The sequence below is a fragment of the Ochotona princeps genome, chromosome 8 (genome assembly GCF_030435755.1).
Source record: "Ochotona princeps isolate mOchPri1 chromosome 8, mOchPri1.hap1, whole genome shotgun sequence".
NCBI lineage: Eukaryota > Metazoa > Chordata > Mammalia > Lagomorpha > Ochotonidae > Ochotona > Ochotona princeps.
In genome coordinates, this window is record NC_080839.1 from 8,412,562 (window position 1) to 8,430,040 (window position 17,479).

Sequence of the window (17,479 nt, forward strand, 5' to 3'; positions counted from 1 at the left end):
GTTAGCTGCCACTCGGAATGCCACACGCCACACTGGAGGTCAGTTCCAGCCCTGCCAGTCCACCTCAGATCCAGCCTCCTGCTAATGGGCCTGGAGGCAGCAGGTGATGGCCCAACTACTTAGGTCTCTTCTACCCGTGTGAATTCCTGGCTACAGGCTTTTACATGCCTGATCCTGGCTGTCACAGGTGTTTAGGGAGTGAACCGACAGACGGAGGATATCCCTCCCACTACTCCCATCTCTGGCACTCTGCCTTTCAAATAAACAAGATAAATATTTATTTTTAAAAAAAATAATAAAGGTTCTTAGAGCTGGTGTTATGGCATAGCAAGCTACTCCTCCGCCTGTGGTGCCGGCATCCCATATGGGAACCAGTTCAAGTCCTTGCTCCTCTAGTTTTAATCCAGCTCCTGCTTATGGCTTGGGAAACCAGTGGAGAATGTCCCAAGGCCTTGGACCCCTGCACCCACATGGGAGATCTGGAGGAAGCTTCTGGCTCCTGTCCTCTAACTGGCCCAGCTCTGGCCATTGTGGCAAATTAAGGAGTAAGCAAGCAAATGGAAGATCTCCCACATGCCTCCAATAGCTAGGGCTGGGCTAGGCTGAAGCCAGGAGCCAGGAGCTTCATCCACTTCTTCCACATAGGTGGCACTGACCCAGGGATTGAGCCATTGTCTGCTGCCCCTGGGGTACACGCTAGCAGGAAACAGCATTGGAAGCTCAGGTTAGGCTGCCATCCACTCTGCTGTGCTATCCAGCCATCCTAATGACTACCTTAACCCACTGTGCTGCTACGGCCATGTCCTGGAGCAGCATTTTCAGGATTAATGTAATATCCAGGGTTCACACCAGATTCCTAGAAACCAGTTCTGAGGTTGTATGTGAATTTCCGAGGGCTACTCTAACAGCCACAGGTGGGATCATTTACACAACATAAGTCGGTTCTCTCACAGTTCTGGAGAAGTCCATCTCCTTGTACAATGCAGGGTGGGTCTTACCAAGGCTCCTTCTGGCTGCTGCTGATTCCTGGCACTCTCTGCACCTGACTGTTTTAGTCTGTTAAAGACTTATTTATTTCTTTTGGAGAGGTGGAGATACAAAGAGAAACACAGGGTGAGATCCCTGACCCACTGATTAACTCCCCAGATGGCCATAATTGCCAGGACTGTGCTAGGCCAAAACCAGCATCCTGAAACTTCCTCTGGTCTCCCACATGGGTGCAGGAGCCCAAGCACTTGGGCTGTTCTCTGCTACCTTGCCCAGTGTATCAGCAGAGAGGAATGGGTCAGAAATGGAGCAGCTGGGACTTGAATTGGTGCCCATATTGGATGCTGGCACTGTGAGTGGCAGCCTAACCCACTATGTCACAGTGATTACCCCAGTTTATCTATGTGCTAGGCAAAGTTGAATACAGAGAAAAAGAGAGAGATTTTCCCTATGCTGGTTCACAACCCCAACTGGCCACAATGGCCAGGACTGTGCCGGGCCACAGCCAGGAGCCACGATCTTCATCCTGGTTTCCCACTTTAGAGTAGGAACACAAATACTTGGGCCATCCTCTGCTGCTTTTCAAGACATTTCTCCATTGCAGGGAGCAACCATGGCTAGAAGCAGTGCCCATATGGGATGCCGGCACTGCAAGCAGCAACTTACTGTGCGTACCACAGTGCTAGCCTCACCACTTGACTTTCTTAGAAGGACTCAGTCATTGGACTTAAGGCCAGCCCTAACCCAATAAGACCTCATCTTAATGAATTACGTCAGCAGAGACCCTGTTTCCAAATAGGCTCACGTTCAGAGGTTTTAGTTGCCCAAGGAGACCCTAAGCACTGGTGACAGACACATCAGGATGGGTTTTTATACCCATTGTGTGCTGGACCCCAGCAGCTTTGTTCATTTAACAAATCCCATGTTGAGAGAAGCATGCCGGACAGTGCTACAGGCATTGCACAAGGTGCTGCACATGGGCAGTCTGGGGTAGCAGTGCTGAGAGGGCCTTTGTGGCCTCTGAGTCCATGCCACAGTAGCCATCAGTGCCACAGGGAACCCCAGATGGAGAATTAGTCACCCCGAGTTCACGATGTAACTGAAACATCACACTGAAATGCCTTCTAGACCAGATCACAAGTTCCCCTTTCTCTTCAGAGCAATGCAATTCCGTTAGCTCTGGAGAACTGAATCCCTTTAGAAAATACAAGGGTACTACAAAAAGTTCATGGAGAGCACCCAGAAGTTTGTTGTGCAGTCCCACGGGACTGTAGTTCTCAGTAATGCATTCTGCATCGTATGAAAAATTGCCAAGAGGAGTGGGTATTCCAGCTAGTAGTCAAGGCACAGGTGTGACCCACAGGGGTCCCTGGTTCTGCATCCTGGCTATAATTCCTGAGCCCAGCCTTCCTGCTCTTCCTGCTGTATGTGTGTGTGTGTGTGCATTTCATATATATATATATATATATATATATATATATATATATATATACATATATATATATACATTTTAAATATATATACAGTGCATCATGACATGACTGCATGCATCACAAGGCAAGGCAGAGTAAGTATGCTTTTGTTTGTTTGTCTCAAGACTTGTTTATTTGCTTGAAAGGCAGAGGATCGGGTCTTCCATCTTCTGGGACATTCTGATCATGAGCAGGAAGCTGGATCAGAAGTAGAGCCGCGGGAACTCTAACCAGTACTCACAAGTTGGCAGCGTCAGATAGGCAGTGAGTCAACTTACTATCCCCTAGCACTGGCCCTCTCATCCTTCTCTTATAAAGTGATCAATGCCATCATGGGGACTCCACCCTCATGACTTCTAATCCCAATCGTTTTCCAAGGGCTCCACCTCCAAATACCTTCAGCACATGAGTTTGGGCGTTGAGTTTCCAGCGTGTGAACATTCAGAGGATGCAGCCCAGCCGTGGCACATGTCTGCACTGGCTGCTGTACATTGTTGGTCAAGGCCCCTGCTGAGTTCTCTGTACTCCCTCATTAGCACTGCTGCTAATGCAGATCCTGGGAGGCAGCAGTAATGGCTCAGATCATTGAGTTCCTGCCACTCCTATGGGAGACCTGGATTGAGCTCCCGTATTCAGGCACAACCTGGCTGTTATAGGCATTTGGGGAATAAACTAGCAAGTGAAAGTACGTTTTCTTTCTCTGTGCCTCCTCCACCTTTCGCTCTCAAGTAAAGCCTTTAAAAACATTTTTTAAAGAAGGTGGGAACATGCAGAGACTAAAAGCATGCAGAGAGAGATGTGGTGTGAAACACAGAGTTCCAGAGGAATCCAACCCTGCATGGACCTTGTGCCTGAACTTCCAGCCTTCAGAGCAGAGAGACAACAAAAGCCTGTTGCCACAGTCACTCTGCCTGTGGTGTCTCCCTGTGGAAGCTACAGTAGGTTAATGCAGCCTGTCTCTGAGGTGGCCAGCAAGAGCCCTGGGAAGGCACAGATACGAGCAGGCGCAGAACTCCCAGCAGCAGCTGCTCTAGTGGTGTTAGTCAAAGAGGGCAGCGTGAAAGCAAAGGACTTGAGACCACGTTTACCTAGACTAGTGTATCTTGGATGTTATAGCTCATTAGCTTTTCCTTTTTTTTTTTTTTTAGATTCGTTTATTTTACTTGAAAGTCAGTTACGGGAGGTTGGGGGAGAGAAACAGAGAAATTTTCCATCCACTGGTTTACTCCCCAGATGCTCACAACAGCCAGAGTTGGGCTGCTCTGAAGCTGGAAGCCAGGAGCTTCTGGGTCTTTCATAAGAGTACAGGGGCCCAAGACCTTGAATCATCTTCCACTGCTTTCCCAGACTGTGAGCAGGAGGCTGCATCAGAAGTGGAGTAGCTGGGATTAGAACCGGTGCCCATCTGAATAGTGGGGTTTGTTGGGCTGAGTTAGGTTGCAGCACCCATTGATGTGTACAAGAGTTGACTGGGAGGCAGGACCAACTAGGTCAGTCAGCATGTGCAGCATGCACATACCAGTATGCATAGGAACTGGGGCTGGTGGGGCTGGGGACAAGCGTGAAGAGAGTTATTAGGGGTCACTTCAACTGGGCTGGTGTGCATAAGGGTCAAATGTATAGTGAGCAGGGTTAGGCTCGGCCACAGCATCCGCTGTTTTGTGTGTGAGATGGGTCTGGAGACAGAACTGACCAGGCAGCTGCAACCACCAGTGTGTGTGTAGACTGATGTGGGTGACAAATTGAACCAGACCCTACACTGGCTAGCACTTATGGGAGTCAGGTCTGGGGCCATCTCTGGTGAGGTTTCTTTGTGGACCACCCTCCCCCTCCCAAAATTGGATGCTGGATTAAAAAATCCAACCACAGGAAAAAATCACAGGATGTGTGTTCTGTCAGAACTGGGCCTCTGAGGTTGCTGAAGTCTGCACAGTGGCTGGCACGCCCAGATGCACATGGGGGACACGACACTCATTGAGGCTTGAAACCGAGGAAAACCTCTTACTGCAGCCTCTCTGTTGCTGGTGAGAGCATTTCGGAAAATAATTTGGTAATATACATTTATGGTCTGATAATTGTCGATAGCTTCTATCTAAGTTATCCCACTTGTGGAAAAAAAAAGAATACTATCGTAAAGACACCAAAATCAGGGAATCTTTTGTTTCTGAGACACTCAGTAGCATTTTTATGAGCAACAACATAAACATCCAGGAACAAGGGAAGGAAATCTGTGATACCTCCATCCATGGGGATATTATGTGATCATTAAAAATGTTGTTTACCAGCTATGTAAAATGAATATGGGAAATGCACACCAGAGAATATATAGTACTGAGCAATAAAAATAGAATGAACTAATGATCTCTGTAAGAACTTGGATGAATCTCAAAGGAATTATGCTGAGGAAAAAATACAATCTCAAAGATTCTGTTTATATGAAATTTTGAAAAGAACAGCTCTTCAGTATTTAGAGATGGAAGATGTGCTGGTGGGTGCCACGGCTTAGGGGTGACTGGCAGCAGAGAGGGGGTTTTAGCTTATGGAACAAGTCTGTGTCTTGGTAGTGGCTACAGGGACATGTGAGGAAAGCTCACAAAGTTTACAGAAAAATAGAATGAAGTGATAAAACAGAAAATTTACAGAAAAATAGAATGAAATGATAAAACAGAAAGTTTACAGAAAAATAGAATGAAATGATAAAACAGAAAGTTTTATCATTTAACTTTAGTTCTCAACATCATTTCCATAAAGTTCCAGCTTTGTAATTGATCGTATCAGCCATTTAATCCATCCCTTAAGAACTGAGGATTATAGGAATTTTTAAAACATTTAAAACATATTTATCTGAGTTACAGAGACAAAGAGACACACAGAGGGCTCTCCTCCGATGACTCACTCCCCAGGTGCCTACAATGGCTGGGGCCAAAGCTGGGAGACGTGAGTGGCAGAAACCCAGCTCCCCGAGCTATCACCACCGCCTCCCAGGATCCACATCAGCAAAAAAGCCAGAGTCAGGACGTAGAGCTGGACATCAGACACTGGCACTGCTGTGCAACGCGGCTGTCACAACCAGTATCTTACCCGTCAGGCCAAAGGCCTTCCTCTACAGAGTTTTCAAGATGAGGAAGAAAAGTCAGATAAGGACTAAACTATGGATGCCTAATGACTTAGCAGGTGCCTCATTTGTAAGAGACAGGTGTAACAGGACCAACTTCAGAGGATTGCTGTATACGAGACAATGAGCAGGGTGTTCAGCACACACATTCTGGCCCCAGCAGATGCTCAGAATCATTCATGTTCTCGCCCCGGGGTTTGTGGACTATCCGCTGCCTGAATCTCCCTAGTAGCACGTAAGTGTCCTTGACTTCCAGATCCCATATCTTATTTTTTATTTATTTTTAAAAGATTAATTTTTAATTTTTATCACAAAGTCAGATATACAGAGAAGAGGAGAGACAGAGAGGAAGATCGTCTGTCCGATGATTCACTCCCCAAATTACCGCAACGGCCAGAGCTGCGCCGATCTGAAGCCAGGAGCCAGGAACCTCTTCCGGGTCTCCCACACAGTTGCATGGTCCCAAGGCTTTGGGCCGTCCTCACCTGCTCTCCAGGCCACAAGCAGGGAGCTGGATAGGAAGCAGGGCTGCTGGGATATGAACCTGCGCCCATATGAAGATCCCATATCTTAAATTAGCAGTTCTCAGGTTAACTGGTCTCGGGAACCCTTTGTACTGTTCAAAATTATTGAGGATCTCAAAGAGCTTTTATTTTATATGGGTGATAGCTTCTAAGATTTATCATGTTAAAAATTAAACCAGATAAAATGTTTGAAAATATTTACTCACTTAAAAAAAAACACTAAAAAGAGAGCCTGGCATTGTGGTGTAACAGGTAAAACACACAACCCATTGCACCGATATCCTATATCAGCAATGGTTCAAGACCTAGTTGCTCTACTTCCCATCCAGCTCCCTGCTAATGTGCCTGGGAAAGCAGAGGAGGATGACCCAAAGCCTTGGGTCCCTACATCCCTTCTCCTGGCTCCTGGCTTTGGGCTGACCCAGGTCTGGCTGTTGTAGCCATTTGGTGAATGAACCAGCAGCTGGAAGATCTTCTGTAACTCTGCCTTTCCAATAAATATTTTTTTAATTAAATTTATTCATTGATTACGTTGTGTTGTAATTACATAGAATCTGGGATTCTCCCCCACCCTCCCCCCATGGTGGGTTCCTCCACCTTGTTGCATAACCATAGTTCAAGTTCAGTTGAAATTCCCTCTTTGCAAGTATATGCCAAGCATAGAGTCCAACATCTCATAGTCCAGTTCCAATAAGTATTTTTTAAAAGTAACAATAAGGATGTAGGCATTTGGCTTTCAACGTCAAGGGTGGCTTGCCTGTTCCAGCTTCCTGCTAGTGTAGATCCTGAGCCACATCAGGTGATGTTCAGGCAGATGCGTCCCTGTCACCCAGGTGGATACCTGCACTGAGTTCTGCACTCCAGCTGTTGCAGGCATTGGAGAGTCGAGCTCTCTGTCTCTCCTCTCGCTCACACACTCTCTGTCTTTTAATGTTAATGTTGTTATGTATTTGAAATATGAGATTGCAGCACAAGAGAGAGAAAGAGCTTTCTTCCAGCGGTTTACTCTCCAGATGGTCACAATAGCCAGGGCAGGGCCGGGCCGATGCCAGGTCTGGGTCAGGCCAAAGACCTGAGCTGCATCCAGGTCTCCCAGGTGGGTGCAGGGGCCCAAGAACTTGAGCCTTTCTCTGTTGCTTATCCCAGGCCATTCACAGGAAAATGGATAGGAATAGACTAAGTGAGACTCAAACCTGATCCCATATGGGTTCCAGTGCTGGAGGTACCCACTAGGTGTTTCAAAAAACTAAACAAGGGCCCACTGCGGTTAACTAGTGGCTAAAGTCTTCACCTTGCATGCGCTGGGATCCCATATGGGCACTGGTTCTAATCCCGGCAGCCCTGCTTCCCATCCAGCTTTCTGCTTGTGGCCTGGGAAAGCAATCGAGGACGGCCCAAAGCATTGAGACCCTGCACCCGCGTGGGAGACCTGGGGGAAGTTCCTGGCTCCTGGCTTTGGATCACCGCAGCTCTGGCCATTGCAGCCACTTGGGGAGTGAATCAACGGATGGAAGATCTTCCTCTCTGTCTGTCCTCCTCTTTGTATATCTGACTTTCCAATAAAAATAAAATAAATCTTAAAAAAAAAAAAAAACCCTAAATAACTAACAAGGAAAAGAGCTGCCTTCAGCCAAGCAAAACACATTTTGCAGAAAGAGTAGCATTGTTTTCTGGTTTTGCAAATGTTACCATCTGGCTTAAAGGAAGACATCTGGTTTCTCACAGTTGCTTTTCTAGTTAATCTGTTGGGATTTGTTTCAGTTGATGCACATGAAGAAAGCCTAGCCAAATTCAGACATGTAATTGAAAAGGAAAACTTTCCGTAACCTTCTTACATAACTGTGTCTGCATGGGTGCTACAACAGGCTAGGGTGCTAAGGTTCTGCAATGATGTGGAATCTGAAACTACATCAACGAAATTTTTAGTTATATTCAGGTTTGTTAGTGCTTCTTACACATTGTGTAGACCTTCTACCATGTCTGAGTTTTGGACAATTGAAAGTCAATTTTTGGGAAAACATAGTTGAGTGTACTTATACAATCTTCCAAGTGTTGTTCAAGTATCTACATTGTATATGGTTAAAAACCACATCTGTTAAAAACCCCATCACTCATCTCATTAGAAAAACTGTGGTAAGTCTTGAAAAGCTGGAGCTCGTAGGGACAAAGACAAATTGTCCCAATTCATAAGTTTCATAAGAAGATTTAAATTTTTTAAGAGTTTATTTATTTTTATTGGAAAGGCAGATAAACAGAGAGAAAGAGAGACAGAAAGGTCTTCCATCCGATGATTCACTCCCCAAGTGAGTGCAACAGCTGGAGTTGTGCTGATCCAAAGCCAGGAACCAGGAGCTCTTCCGGGTCTCCCACGCGGGTGCAGGGTCCCAAGGCTTTGGGCCGTCCTCGACTGCTTTCCCAGGCCACAAGCAGGGAGCTGGATGGGAAGTGGGGCCACCAGGATTAGAACCGGCACCCATATGGGATCCCGGTGAGCATGCAAGGCGAGGACTTTAGCTGCTAGGCCACCGTGCTGGGCCCGAAGAGTTAAATTTTAACAATGACCAAAACATTGTCAGTAGTTTTTCTTCAGGATTACTTTATCTATTTTAAGGAAAGTTGTCCAAATTGAAAAAAAAAAAAAAAAAAAGTAAAACCAATAGTGCATCTGTTAATAATGCTTTCAGGTAAACGTTCCACGAAGAGAAGGCCGATGCACTCGATTCAGCTCACAGACACTCAGCTGGGTGATTTTTTTCTGGGGCAGCTAGGTTTACAGAAGTACTTTTTACAGATCTCTCACTTCCTCAGCATGATGTGAACAAGGCAGGTACACAGAGGATGAGATCTAACAAATGGCTAGCTTTCTGTGGTTCCAACCGGCACATGCTTCAGGAAACGTCCTTCCTAAATGTATCTGACCCGGACCATCGTACTTTACGGTACAGGGCGACGCTGTAAGTGATGGCAAATACGCCTTATGCTTATCACTACAGTATGCCTCCCGGAAAGGAAAAGCTCCTCAAATTGTACCCGTTCATTTTTACCATGCTGTGTCCTGCTTGCTGAGAACTGCTGCTGGCCGTGAAGAACCAGCCAGGACTTCCTAAGGAGCTGGGCAGCCTGGAATCCAAGCATCCCTGCACAGTGGAGTGTTCTAGACTGGCTGCAGCTGGGCTAACCCTATGTGACATGGTTGCCCTGGAGGCAGAGAATACACAAAGGAAGGAGGGCAGGCCCCCAACATGTGAGTTCCCTGTGGACCAAGATCAGGTTCATGGCCCAAAGCCCTCGAGAAAACATGAGCTAGGTGAGCTATCTCTGACTGGACTGGGCTGGGTTTGGACACACCCAGGCGTGGCATGGACTTCAGGCCATCTCATTACCTGGGTGGAAGAAGCCTGGTGGGGCCAGACTCCAAAGAAATACAACACACCTGGGCCCGGCGGCGTGGCCTAGTGGCTAAAGTCCTCGCCTTGAAAGCCCCGGGATCCCATATGGGCGCCGGTTCTAATCCCGGCAGCTCCACTTCCCATCCACCTCCCTGCTTGTGGCCTGGGAAAGCAGTTGAGGACGGCCCAATGCATTGGGACCCTGCACCTGTGTGAGAGACCCAGAAGAGGTTCCTGGTTCCTGGCTTCGGATCGGCACGCATCGGCTCACTTGGGGAGTGAATCATCGGACGGAAGATCTTCCTCTCTGTCTCTCCTCCTCTGTGTATATCTGGCTGTAATAAAATGAATAAATCTTAAAAAAAAAAAAAAAAAAAAGAAAGAAAAGGATATCTGGAACCTAGAGCAGGGATTTAAAAAAAAAAAATAAAGAAATACAACACACCTGTAAGCTCTGCGTGCCCTAGCGATTGTAAGGACTGGGTTTTTGGGTCAAAGGTTGACTGCTGGGCATGCATGTAAAGTTTGGATCAGAAAAGCGTTGCTACCTGAAGTGTTCTGTGTCTTGTGTGAGAAACACTGGGCAGTGTTTCTGTTTTGCTTTTTTGGGCCGTGTATGTTGAGCAGCCAAGCAGAGTCGGAGGCCTCGCGAGGACCCAGAGGACTCCTAAGCTGTCTCAATGCAAGGGCATATATGGCTGGGATCCTCCGTTTGGCCCTTTATCAATTTAAAATTATCTCTCATCGTTACATGCATAGCTAGGCAAGCAGATGCCAGGAGACATTGGATGAATGTATATAGACATGTGTCAAATATCTATCTTAATATATCGCCAATTAATGTTGCAGGAGAACTGGTGAGATGAGCCCGGGTTCGTGTTCTGTTGTCGATGACAACTTCTGAGGCTGGATACAAGAATGAGAGTGGAAGAAGTGATGCTTAAGAGAAAGAGAAGCTCCGAATGACACAGAGGGGCTGACGGAGACCCCGGGCCCTGAGGTCTTTATGTCTTCACCACGATCTCTCCAAGGAACAAAGGTAGTGTGCTACGTTATTGCAGCCCTTTCCAGCTTGTTGGAAACCTAGATATTGTCACAGAATCCTACATCTTGTCACTGTTGACAGTCATTTCTTTTAGGGGCTTCCATGCTCTGTGAAGCTGGCAGGGAGCTGTGGGGTGGAGCCAGTCTGGGTTGTTTCTGCTCCCAGGCTCCCTAGGCACTTGTGCACATCTGTAAAATATACCAGTTTATTAGCGCATTGTGAAGAGGCCGTGACTGCATGTTTGATGTGAGTGTGCGCGTAGGCAAGCCCCAGTGTATCTCTCTAGGAACAATTATTATCACTAAAAAAATGCCTAACTCCTAAATGTGTTAGAATCTGAAGACCCTATATAAATTGACAAAAATATGGCATATATATGTATATATATAAAAATATATTTAATTATATGTGTAATATAAATATATATTATTATATATATATATAAAAAACAGAAAATCTGACCCACTTCATCCACTCAGGACAGGCTCCTGCAGATCATCCTGTCTTCTTGAAATCATGGAAGGTGGGACCAGCATTGTGGGTTAAGCTGCCACTTGCAAGGCTGGCATCCCGGATGGGCGGTGTTCATGTCCCCGCTGCTCCACTTCCCATCCAGTCCCTGCTAATGGTCTAGGGAAGCAGTGGAAGCTGGTTCAAGTGCTTGGGCTCCTGCATCCATGTAGGAGACCCAGAAGAAGCTCCAGGCTACTAGCTTAATCCTGATGTAGCCCTGGTTGTTGTGTTCATCTGGAGAGGAAACCAGCAGATGGACAATAGCGCTCTCTTTTAATCTCTGCAACTTTGGCTCCCAAATAAATAAATAAACCTTAAAAAATGGAGGTCTAGCCAGTAAAGTCCTCACCTTGCACGCGTCAAGATCCCATATGGGTGCTGGTTCCAATTCTGGCGGCCCCGCTTCCTATCCAGTTCCCTGCTTGTGGCCTGGGAAGGCAATCAGAACAGCCCAAAACCTTGGTACCCTGCACCTGCGTGTGGGAGACCCGGAAGAGACTCCGGGCTCCTGGCTTTGGATTGACTCAGCTCTGACCATTGCAACCGCTTGGAGAGTGAATCATCGGACGGAAGATCTTCCTCTCTGTCTCCTCCTCTCTGTATATCTGACTTTCTCATAAAAATAAATAAACCTTTAAAAAAAAGTTATGGGGGGGCCCGGCGGCGTGGCCTAGCGGCTGAAGTCCTCACCTTGAACGCCCCGGGATCCCATATGGGCGCCGGTTCTAATCCCGGCAGCTCCACTTCCCAACCAGCTCCCTGCTTGTGGCCTGGGAAAGCAGTCGAGGACGGCCCAATGCATTGGGACCCTGCACCTGTGTGGGAGACCCGGAAGAGGTTCCTGGTTCCTGGCTTCGGATCTGCAGTCTCTTGGGGAGTGAATCATCGGATGGAAGATCTTCCTCTCTCTCTCCTCCTCTGTGTATATCTGACTGTAATAAAATAAATAAATCTTAAAAAAAAAAGTCATTGGAAAAAAATTACCCAGGGACTGTAGACCCACACCTAAGGACATCCACTGAGGCTCAGGCCGACCAGGGCTCAGATAGCAGAGTAGTCTATACAGTTTATCTGGAGTGGTCAGCTTGGTGCTTCTGTTGCAAAACAGACCTTAGATAATATGTAAATTAAGGGATGTGGCTGTGTTCCCAGAAAGCTCTATGTACAAACATTGATTTGGTTCAGGCAGTAGTTAATTGTGCCCTGCTTTATCTAATCCAAACCAGCAGTGACCTATCGAACCCCCTGGTGACTGGTCCTATAACTTCTCTAATCCCATCAGAGCATTGTGGAGTGTCTCAGCGCCCCCAGCCCACGGCCTCTTCCCACACCCTCATTTCAAGCTTTACCCAGTGCGGGACGAGGCTCTGAGTCTGCTGTCACATTGCATTTGTCACAAGTAACTCAGCCAAGGTTCCAACAGCAACAGGTGGCAAGTTCCAATTACTGATCTCCACGGAGGGCGGCTGGGTGGGCGGATCAGAGGGGAAACGGGACTATTCCAGAGCTGGTGGCAGCGGAGCAGTTAGCACCTCCAGGCCCAGAAGGCAAAGGCAGAACCTGGGGGAAAGGACTGGCCTGGACTCTCAGCTACCTCATTACACAATGTTACAAACCCGGTTATGTTACAAACAGAGGTTTGTTTGGCTCCCATGTACGGTGCAAGGCTGAGGGTGGCACAGTGTCTGAGTTGGTGAGATGCAGATTGCATGGGCTGGCTCTTACAGCAGACCCACTGCTGAGATCATTCAGTGTGCCGTTAGTCACCTGAACAGATCCAGCCTTTCTTCGGAGCGGAGCCCTAATCAGCTCCTACAGCTCCCTCTTGGCCCCAACTCTTCTTTCACTCGGAGGATTAAATGACCACATGAGTTGCAGAAGGGACAAACCCTATTGAAACTGCAGCATGTCAATCAGGGAACTTCATCTGAGCTAGGAAGACAAATAAACCAAGACAGACTGCCCTGCCCATTCGGTCTCCTGCTGGCCCAGCCCAGCTGGGAGCGAGAGACCGGGGAAGCCTCTCCAGGGCCTCCTTCAAGGTGTCCAGTGGCTGGGGTGAGGCAAGTGGGAGATGGGCAGCTCCGCAGGGCCCTGTCGCGGCCGGTAGGCCAGCCGCTGTGCTCAGCTGGCTGCTGTCCACAGTGATGAGGGGCAGGTGGGCGCCCTTCATGGTTAGAACTGCAGCTGCAGTTGAACAAAGAGAAATTTCAGGTAAGGGGATTCTGTAACTAGCAAAGGCTGCTGGTTACTCTGTGCAGTTTTGTTCTGTGTGCAGGAGGGCCTCTGGAGCAGGAGCCCTAGGAAGCCAGTGCCACCTCAGTGCAGGAGGGAACTGCAGGGGCTTGCAGGGGTCGCCTTGGGTTCTAGAGCAGCCTCTGCATTCAGCTGTTTCCTTCTGTTTCCCTTACTCAAGATGCACGGTAGCCTAGTGGTTAAAGTCTTTGCTTTGCATGCCCAGGATCCCTTATGGGTGCCAGTTCATATTCTGGCTGCTCCACTTCCCATCCAGCTCCCTGCTTGTGGCCTGGGAAAGCAGTCAAGGATGGCCCAAAGCCTTGGGACCCTGTATCCATATAGGAGACCCAGAAGAAGCTCCTGGCTCCTGGCTTCAGGTGGGCTCAGCTCCGGCCATTGCGGCTACTTGGGGAGTGAACCAGCAGATGGAAGATCTTTTTCTCTGTCTCTCCTTTTGTCTGTAAATCTGCCCTACCGATAAAAATCTTTTTTTTTTAAAGATGCATAGATTAAGCATCCTAGTCCTCAAGGATCTGCAGAAAACTAAGTGGGGATTCCACCCGCACACTAGGCATGACACCTGACACACAGGAAGCACGCAGCCAGGGTGGAACCCCGCAGCAACAGCATTGTGGTTGGTTCTCTCCTGGCTCACGGTGGCCCCACCCACCTGGCGTTCCTGCCGCCACCCTCGCTCCCTGGAGCCTGCTTTCCCTGACATGGAGTGACCTTTGAAACACGTCAGTGAGACCCATGTAAAGCTGCCCTGGTTTACGTGTGCGGTAATAATTGTGCAGGGAGGGAGGAACCTGATATAAAGAGAGTTCTGGCTCTTGACCAGCTGGAGGGTAACTGCTAAGCGTGGGATGCCCTGCCACTTGGTCAGAAGGCACAAACCCTGTTCAAGTCCTCGTTTACCGGGGGACTTAGGCCACCCTGGTCATCCGTGCCAGCTGATTCGTAACTGGGTTATCCAGAATGAGCTCGGCCTCTGGAGGGCCTGGGGACTAAAACCAGCCACATGGCCAGTCAACACCACCGACCTCAGTCACGACCTTGGATATCTGGGGCTGGCCTCATGGCACAGCAGGCTGAGCCACTGCCTGCCACACCAGCGTCGCATATGAGTACCGGTTCAAGTCCTCGGCTAGTCTGTTCTGTATCCAGCTCCATGCTAAGGCACCCGGGAAAGCAGTGACTTCTTTCTAAGTGGAATCCAGCTGAACTGGAGGAGGCGGTGGTTGGACACCGTGACTGCGTTCCATTAATACCTGCTGGCTTGTGTCCCTGCCACCCATGTGGGAGACCTGGATGGAGTTCCAGGCTCCAGGCTTCAACTGGGCCAAATGGCAGCTATTTTGGCCATTTGGGGGAGTGAATGGAAGACCTCTGCCTCTCTCTCTGTCTCTCTCCCTCCCTTTCAAATAAGGTAATCATTGTTTAAAAACAGAAGGCCCTGAGTCAATGCTCTTCTAGTCGCCCTGGTGAGTGATTCCCCAGATGTCACAGGCCGTGCTGGGAGAGTGAGAGCTCACGTGACTCCACTGGGAGAGCCGCCTGGAAGCCTGCACCTGGTGTCTCCCGGGCACAGCTCTGTGCGTCTTCCTTCTGTATCTTTGCTCTGTAGCAGATCATAACTGTGAATTCTAGAACATCAACGAACTGGAATGGTCTTGGGGACCATTCACCTATTAAGTTAAAATTTAACAGAGAAACCAACTTCAACAAACAGCACATATCTAAGGACTACCTACCTGAGAAACCATTTTTTTATTTAAAAGGATTTATTTAGGGGCTGGCGCTGTGGTGGTGTGAGTAAAGCTGTCGCCTGCAGCACCAACAACTCACAGGGCCACAGGTTTGAGTCTGTCTCGTTTGTATTGGAACGGTGGTTATCCATCTTGACTCTGCATTAGAATCATCTGAGCAGCTTTTAACAAAGTCCAGGTATGGGGGCCAGTATCAGTGTACAGGGTTAAGCACCTGTGGTGCTAGCATCCCATACGGGCTCGGGTTCGAGTCCCAGCAGCTCCAATTATGATCCTGCTCCCTGTTAATGTGCCTGGGAAGGCAATGGGAGATGGTCCAAGTGCTTGGACCCTGCACCCACGTGGGAGACCAGGAAGAAGCTTCTGACTCCTGGTTTCAGCCTGGCACCACCCTAGCCATCACAGATGTTTGGGAATGGAAGATCTCTTTTTTTTCTCCCTCTCTCTCTGTTACTGTTCCTTTAAAATCAACAAAATAAATCTTTAAAACAGAAGATGAAAATCCCAGGCATCCACGCAGGCTGTTCCTAGCTGCTCCTAGTCCGAATCTCCTGGGGCTGGTTCAGCCATGGGCGCTTCCTGCTGCTCCCAGAGGGTTTTGCAGGCTGACCACCGAAGGCCACGCCCAAGGGCGGTGTTGTGACCACTAGATGGCGCCAGAGACCGGTCAGCTGTCAACAATTCTCAGGCTTTCAAGTTAAGCCCTCAGCTAATGATAAACCCATTATTTCCCTTTTATGATTAAGGAAAAAACAGAATGTCGACTGTAATTAGTAGTTGCATGAGCATTTGCAGTAAACTCCAACTCATTATAATAAACCTTTGAGTTCTAATAAAACAATACAAATATGCAGTTTGTGAAATTAACTTTTGAATGAGTTTTAACTGTTTCTAATTCCTTGTATTAACTTTTTGTAGGCATACTAAAAAAAAAAATTATTATAACAGCACCTCTGTGGTAAATGAAAGGAAAGCTTACCTTCACCCTCAGCAGGCTCCCTGGGAGGAAGTGAGGGCAGGCGGAGTATGTAGGAGACTCACCGGTCTGAGGGGGTTTACAGGTGCATGAGTGCCCAGCGACTCCGTGCTAACCTGTACTTCCATCCCCTCCTTCGTAGAGCAGAGGGATGAGGAAGGTGACAGCTCTGTGGGATTCTAAATGATCATTAGGGGAATGGACTTAGCTTGCCAAACAGTTTTTCGGAATTGAAATGAGCCCAAGGACAGACATGATTTTGTCACCAAGTCCATCCAGGTGCCACTCCTCTTCTCCCCTGCCATAGATGGGAGGTGTGGGCAGGGGATGGACTCTGCTGTTTATTCTAGATAGCATCCACTTGTTTATTTATTTATTCGAAAGCTAGGGGAGAAGACAGAGAACTACAGCTTCTGATTCATTTCCCCAATTCCTGCAAACAGCCAGGGCTGGGCCGGGCCACGGCAGGGAGCCGGAAACAAGACATCCCTCCATGCAGAAGCTCCCTAGCCTGCAGCTGGGTCAGCAGGAGGACTCGGGCTGGGTGCCTCCTGGGGAGGCCACGGGATCTGAACCAGGCACCCTGAGGCAGGGCATGGGTAGCCCAGATGATGTCCAGCACTGTGCCAGAAGCCTGCCCCGTCAACGGCCCTGACCACATTGGAGACCATGCTTCCCACACAGGAAACAAGGACACACTTAACCCACAGCAGGGTCGAGCCCTGGGCAGTGAGGAGGGGCAGAAAGGGATGCCGATGCTGAAAGGGGAGGAGAGGGGACAGGCATCTGGTGCAGCAGTTGAACCGCTCCTTCCTGGCCGGCCCACTCTGATGGAGCTTCGTGTGAATGTGCGCCCTGGGAGGCAGCAGGTGGCGGCTCACTGCTCCTTGGCCTGTCGTCCAGGAGGGACACATGGATTGAGATCAGCCCTGGCTGTTGCATGCATGTCAGGGCATGAACCAGTGGATGGAGGGTACCTCTGTGTGCTTCAGATAGAAAACAAAAGTAAAATAATTTTCAAATTCATTTTTTTTTTAATTTGAAAGGCAGAGTTATACAGAGAGGAGGAGAGACAGAAGGCAAGAGAGATTTTCCATCCTCTGGTTTGCTCCCCAAATGACTACAACAGCGAGAGCTGTGCTGCTCTGAAGTTGGCAGGCAAGAACTTCTTCCGGGTCTCTCACATGGGCAAAGGGTTCCCAAAGAGTTGGGTCCTCCTCTGCTGCCTCCCCAGGCTGTCAGCAGGGCGCTAGATCGGAAGTGGATCAACTGGGACTTGAACCTTCCCCAATATGAGATGCCAGCGCTGCAGGCAGAGGCTTAGTCTGATAAGCCATGGCTCTGGCCCCAGTTTTAAAAAAAAAATTAGAAGAGAAATACTGGGAGACAGACAGCTGCAGGAATGGCTGCTCTGCTGCAGCCCCCACACGCTGGGCTTCAGGACTCCCAGT